This window comes from Nuphar pumila, chromosome 3, assembly GCF_984573655.1.
Source record: "Nuphar pumila chromosome 3, dmNupPumi1.hap1.1, whole genome shotgun sequence".
Lineage (NCBI taxonomy): Eukaryota > Viridiplantae > Streptophyta > Magnoliopsida > Nymphaeales > Nymphaeaceae > Nuphar > Nuphar pumila.
The window spans coordinates 35,989,490-35,995,496 of NC_143251.1; positions in this window are offsets into that span (position 1 = coordinate 35,989,490).

The window sequence follows — 6,007 nt, forward strand, 5'->3', positions numbered from 1 at the left end:
TATGCGATCAACAAAGTTTGTCAATTAATGCCTTGGCTCGCAATGGACCACTGGACAACTGTCAAACGAATCTTGCGATATGTCAAGCATACGATTCAGTTTTGCCTTCTCATTTGCCCCACTAAAGATCTGTCTTTTTTAACCTTTTCTGATGCAGATTGGGTTGGGTGCCTAGATAATAATGTCGTGGGTATGATGTTTGTCCTGACATGTTGAGTTTGCAAAGGGATGTTAAAGCTATAGGATCGAGATAAAGTTTTGGGTGCCCGGATAATTACATTTTGGATCCAAGACTAGGTTCAAGAGTCATTGTTGATAAGGTCGACCCACACAAGGATAAGGATGAGAGGTAGCTTAGAGATAAAGTCTCACTCTCTCGAAACAAAAAGACCCTCAAGAATCCAAAGGAGGAAATCTCAACATTTGTAATGTGTAATTGTAATAGGTCTCCTACCAAAATGATAGACTCTAATAGTGGTAGACAGTTTTGGGAAAGGTCCTTAGGACTTGTTAAACGTATGTTACTGGTTTTCTCACCTAACACATAAGGAATGTTGAGTGTGTGAGAGATTCTGCCGTGGACATAGGTGATTCTGCACCAAACGACGTTAAACCTAGTGTGTTCATACATTTTCTATTGTGCTTTCGGTAGTTGTTTGGTGCGGCTCTCTCGCTCTTTTAGCAACCAGCCGAGTCATTGGGACATTTCACCAAGCACTTGGTACGTGTCCCTCAAGCAGGGGAGGGTGGTGTATGTTCGCCTCCGATGATTCATTGAATCCCACATCTGTGTTCGGGGGGTCGAATGAGTGCCACGTATTTACGCACATGGGGCTCGTATTCCCGTGTATGATGACATAACTTTGCATCAGACTCTGATGCTGTTGCAAAGACTTAATCACCCTTACTTGCTTTTCTTGCCCTAAAATGACGGTTTGAGGAAATGACAAAAATATCTTCCATTCAAAAGTTGGGAAACTACGGTTCGAGAAAAGGACAAAAAAGTCCTCCATCTAGAAAGTTTGATGTTAACTATTTAAAGTAGAGACGTTCCCTATTCATTAAACTTATGCGCCATCTGCTGTAATAGTAGCTCCCATTATCAACCCAAACTTTGCCTTCGACTCCAGTCGAGGCTTCTTTTTTGTTTTTTATCCTATTTTACAACACATTGTCGCCTTCTCGTGTATGCCTTGTGTTACAAAACATTCTCGTGTCTTCTCTTCATTTTTGCTGTCGTTAGGCATTATGGAAGAAAGCAATGATGCACAAACATTCCAACCAGTGTCATTAAGGCGGCGTGAGTAGCTTTCCATCTCATCATGCTATCGATGAAGAAGGCATGTCGTCTTGTGTGCCATTAAGGCATTGTTTGGTTATTGCAGGTAGATCTTGTTCTTACGATGGTTGGAAACTTATCGATATTTGTAAGACGCTGGGATCTGTTGACAAGAATGTTTGTTTACACATGCTAGGAAGGGCCTCTACCCCCATTAGGTATCCTACATTCACTCATTATATTCATTGTATCTCAAACCGCTGTAATAGTAACATACTCCCATTTTTGTGAGATATATCTTTGTTAGTTAATATCGATTTGTTTGCTATTTAGCTCAATTTCTTTCGTATCGATTTGTAATTTATTGTGCGATATATTTATTGACCTTTTAGATATTATGGTTTTGTATTGTCGAGTTGTAAGTTATTATGCTAAACTGCCGTATCGATTTTCAATATATTATTCGATATGCATATCGCTTTGTAAGATATTATATGTTTTGTAATATGTATTTCTAAGATATTTGTACACAAACTTTGAAAACATGTGCGTGTAGAAACACATCGTTACACGCATGCGAGGGCAATTTTCGCATTCATACCACTGCTCTGTCAGCGATTTCTATTCAACTCGCTTTACAACCTTGTGGATACTCCCATTTTTTGTGAGATATATTTTTGTTAGTTAATATCGATTTGTTTGCTATTTTATTGCAAACACCAATTGATATATTGCTTAAAACATTGTTGAGCTTATCATCAGTTTGTAATAAAGATGATGTAGCTCAATAAATTGAAAGATCTGGAGAATTGAACATCTATACTAATGACGCAACTAAAGAATTGAACATCTGCGCTAATGATCCACATGAAAAGAAGGGTGCAGGCATTAGACCCACTCTTGACTTGAATGTTCCAGTAGAAGAAATGCAATTCAATAATAAGGTAGATTACCATGACAGTATACATAATAAAAGAGTAGGCACCGGGAATGTAAATGGAAGTACACTAGACTTGAATGTTCCAGTAGAAGAAATGCAATTTAATAATGAGGTAGATTTTGATGTCAGTACACATAATAAAAGTGTAGGAACTGAGAATGTACATGAAATTACACTTGAATCTGTTCCTGTAGAAAGAATGCAGTTTAATAATGAGGAAGCTGCATATAAATTTTATAATGATTATGCCCTAAAAGTTGGCTTCAGTGTGAGAAGGTTTTCTTGGTCAAAAAATGCACAGGGTGTCTTGGTTAGAAAGACATATGTTTGTTCCAAGCAAGGTTGGAAGAAATCAATGGGAAATTCAACAAGGAGCATGTCAGAATCAAGATGTAGATGTCAAGCGAGAATGGTTTTGAGAAGACATCCGAATGGGAAATTTGTAGTTTGTTCTTTAATCAGTGATCATAATCATGATTTATCTGCATCATTTATGACTCCTATGCTAAGGTCACATCGTAAAGTAATTGTAGCGCATGATGCAATGGCTGAAATAGCCGATAGCGTCGGCATTGCACCAAGGAAGACATACAATTTGTTTACCCACATAGATGGTGGTCGCGATAATGTGTCATTCATACCTTTGGATCTAAGAAACCACTTGAGAAGGAAGAGGATAGATAACATGAAGAACGGAGAAATATGTTCTTTGGTTGATTACTTACAGAATAAATCAAGCAATGAACATGGTTTTTTTAATGCAATGCAAGTGGACGAAGATGGATATATTGTGAATATGGTTTGGGCAGATTCAAAGTCAAGAGTAGATTATGAATGCTTCAATGATGTGCTTGTATTTGATACTATAGTAAAGATTAATATTGAACAATGGCTATTTGCGCAGTTTGTCGGAGTGAACCATCACGCACAGAGTTGTATATTAGGTGAGGCGTTTTTGTATGACCAGACCAAGGAAAGCTTTGAGTGGTTGTTCAGAGTATTTACACAGGCAATGAACGGGAAGCAACCTGAAGTTGTACTTACAGATAGTGATCACGCAATTGCGGCTGCAGTGCTTCATGTGTGGCCAGATGCACATCATCACCTATGTTTGTGGCATATCTTTCAAAATGCAGCAAAGAACATAGAACACATATTTAATCAGAAGACAGGGTTTGACAAAAAGTTTACTAGGTGTGTGCTTGAGAGCGTAGACGAGATCACCTTTATGTTTGATTGGGAGGAAATGATTCAGACATACGACCTTGAAGATTGTCTGTGGTTACAAAATTTATATACAAAAAAAGAGAAGTGGGTATTGGCATATGGAAGACAATATTTTGTGCCGGTATGATAAGCACACAAAGAGCTGAATCTATGCATGCCACGTTGAAGAAAACCCTGTATTCATGTTTAACAATGTTTTGTTTCATGGAACAATATGAATTATTTGTAGACGGTCTAAGACAGAATGAGCTTGAACAAGACAGTGAAATGCTTCAATACACGACCTCTAACTTTTGGCATGAAAATATTGATGCGGCTTGCAGCTCTGTATACACTAACTGTATTTGAATGGATCAAGAAAGAGGTGTTACATGTCATGAATTGCAAAATAGAAGGACTCGTGCAAACCGAGAATATGCACAAATACCATATTTTATGGCACGGCGAAAAGCATCACGAAAGGCGAGAAGCACATGTCACGTACAATGTTGACAATAGAAGAGTTGAATGTTCGTGCAAAATGTATGAATTCAAAGGTATTTTATACTGTCATGTATTAAAGGCACTCAATCAAGAGAAGATACAAGAAATACCTGAGTCTTACGTAATGCGAAGATGGAAGAGACGTACAAAGATTGAAACCATTGTTATGGACAATGTGAATAAATCTGGTATTGACGAGAAGTGTCACATAGCCTCCTGTTACCAACAACTGTGTAGGTCATTTATGAATGTTGCTGATTTGGCATCGAGAAGTGAAGAAGGCTATGTATGCGTGAGAAAAGCTTCAATGGAGTTACTTGAAAACTAGGAGTTAATTCACCTTAATTCCGTTGCAGCGAATAAATACCAGTCGAAGATAATGGGATCGAACAACGTAGGTGAAAATCATGTTTCGCTTGACACTCCTGAGAAGTTGCGCTGAAGCATAAACATTATCATCAACAAGTCAGTAGTGAACGTTGTTGATTATAATGAACATATTTATGAAGCGAAGGGTATGAAAAGAAAACTTGCCTTTGATCGCATTCGTCGGAGGGCAAAGGGTGCACTAGAATTGGTTGGCAAGAAAAGGACTAAGAAACAACCAACCTATAATAAAAAACAACAAAGCTCTTTGAATGAACATGTATGTAAGACATTATATTGCTTTCCATTATGTGAAGCTTGTCAATATCTAACTCGTGTAATGTCCAACATGCAGCAATACCCTATAGAAGTAACACCAAACGTTGAAACCTTCATTCCTCCCGACCAGATTTCCGGCAACGATAGCTTCAGTTTTACGAGTCTTTTGATACGTAATCAATGTTGGGAGGAGGTTTGCATTTCTTGTGAAACTTAATGCAGTGTCTTATATTTTCTATTTCATGACAGGCTCTGATGCATTCGACAGATAGGTATGGGACACAGGAATCTCGTGTGGGCTATTAATTTAGTTGTCATGCCTCTTTGCATGACTCGATTTCCACATTGTCGGATTTGTTAAGAGTTTATAGTGATTTGTCAGTGACGACTTGCGGTCCGTGGTTGGATTTGCTTAAATCGATAGATAGTGATTTGTGGCTTCTGCAAGAAGTTGATTCATGACATCACTGAATGGGGATTTGTGGTTATCGTTGAATAGCGATTTGTGGCATCGCAGCATAGTGATTTGCGGGTATTGTTGGAATGTCAATCCAAGCGGGGTGAGAAGGGTTGTTCCAGTAAGCTTTTTTGGGCCATTGATCAAGGTTGTGATTCATTTTATGATCTGAGTAAGCTTTCACCTGCGTTTTTCAGGTATGTGGTTGCACAATGTTGGACTTGTGTAATGAATAATAAAAAGAAATCGATTTATGCTTTGAGTTTTTTGGTTGATTTAAACAATTTCTTTAGTTATTGAATTGTGATTTACATCCAATAAATAGAATGTGTCCCAACATAGCTGCCAATCTACTTCCAAGATAGTGTCATGTTCACAAGCTATGACTGCCCTTTTTTTTCTTTATACTTGCTCTTCTTGACAATTTTTTTATGGTGCATGCTCGCCCCTCGCAACTAATAATCCTTTAAGCCCTTATCGACAAGAAAAATCATTGGGTCTACATGATAAATCACCTTAAAGTATAAACATCTTGTAAAATAGATTATTATTTTATTTATCGTAATTTGCGCTTTAGAAGTCTTTTGGTATGTAATCAATGTTGGGAGGAGGTTTGCATTTCTTGTGAAACTTGTGGTATGTGTCTTATATTTTCTATTTCAATGTTGGGAGGAGGTTTGCGCTTTACAAGTATTCTGATTTACACAATGATTAAAGCGCAAATGACGATAAATAAAGAAGGGCACTCATAACTTGTAAACATGACACTATCTTGGAAGTAGATTGGTAGCTATGTTGGGACATATTCTATTTATTGGATGTAAATCGCAATTCAATAAATAAAGAACTTGTTTAAATCAACCAAAAAAACTCAGATCATAAAATGATTTCGTTTTATTATCATTACACAAGTCCAACATTGTGCAACCACCTACCTGAAAAACGCAGGTGAAAGCTTACTCAGATCATAAAATGA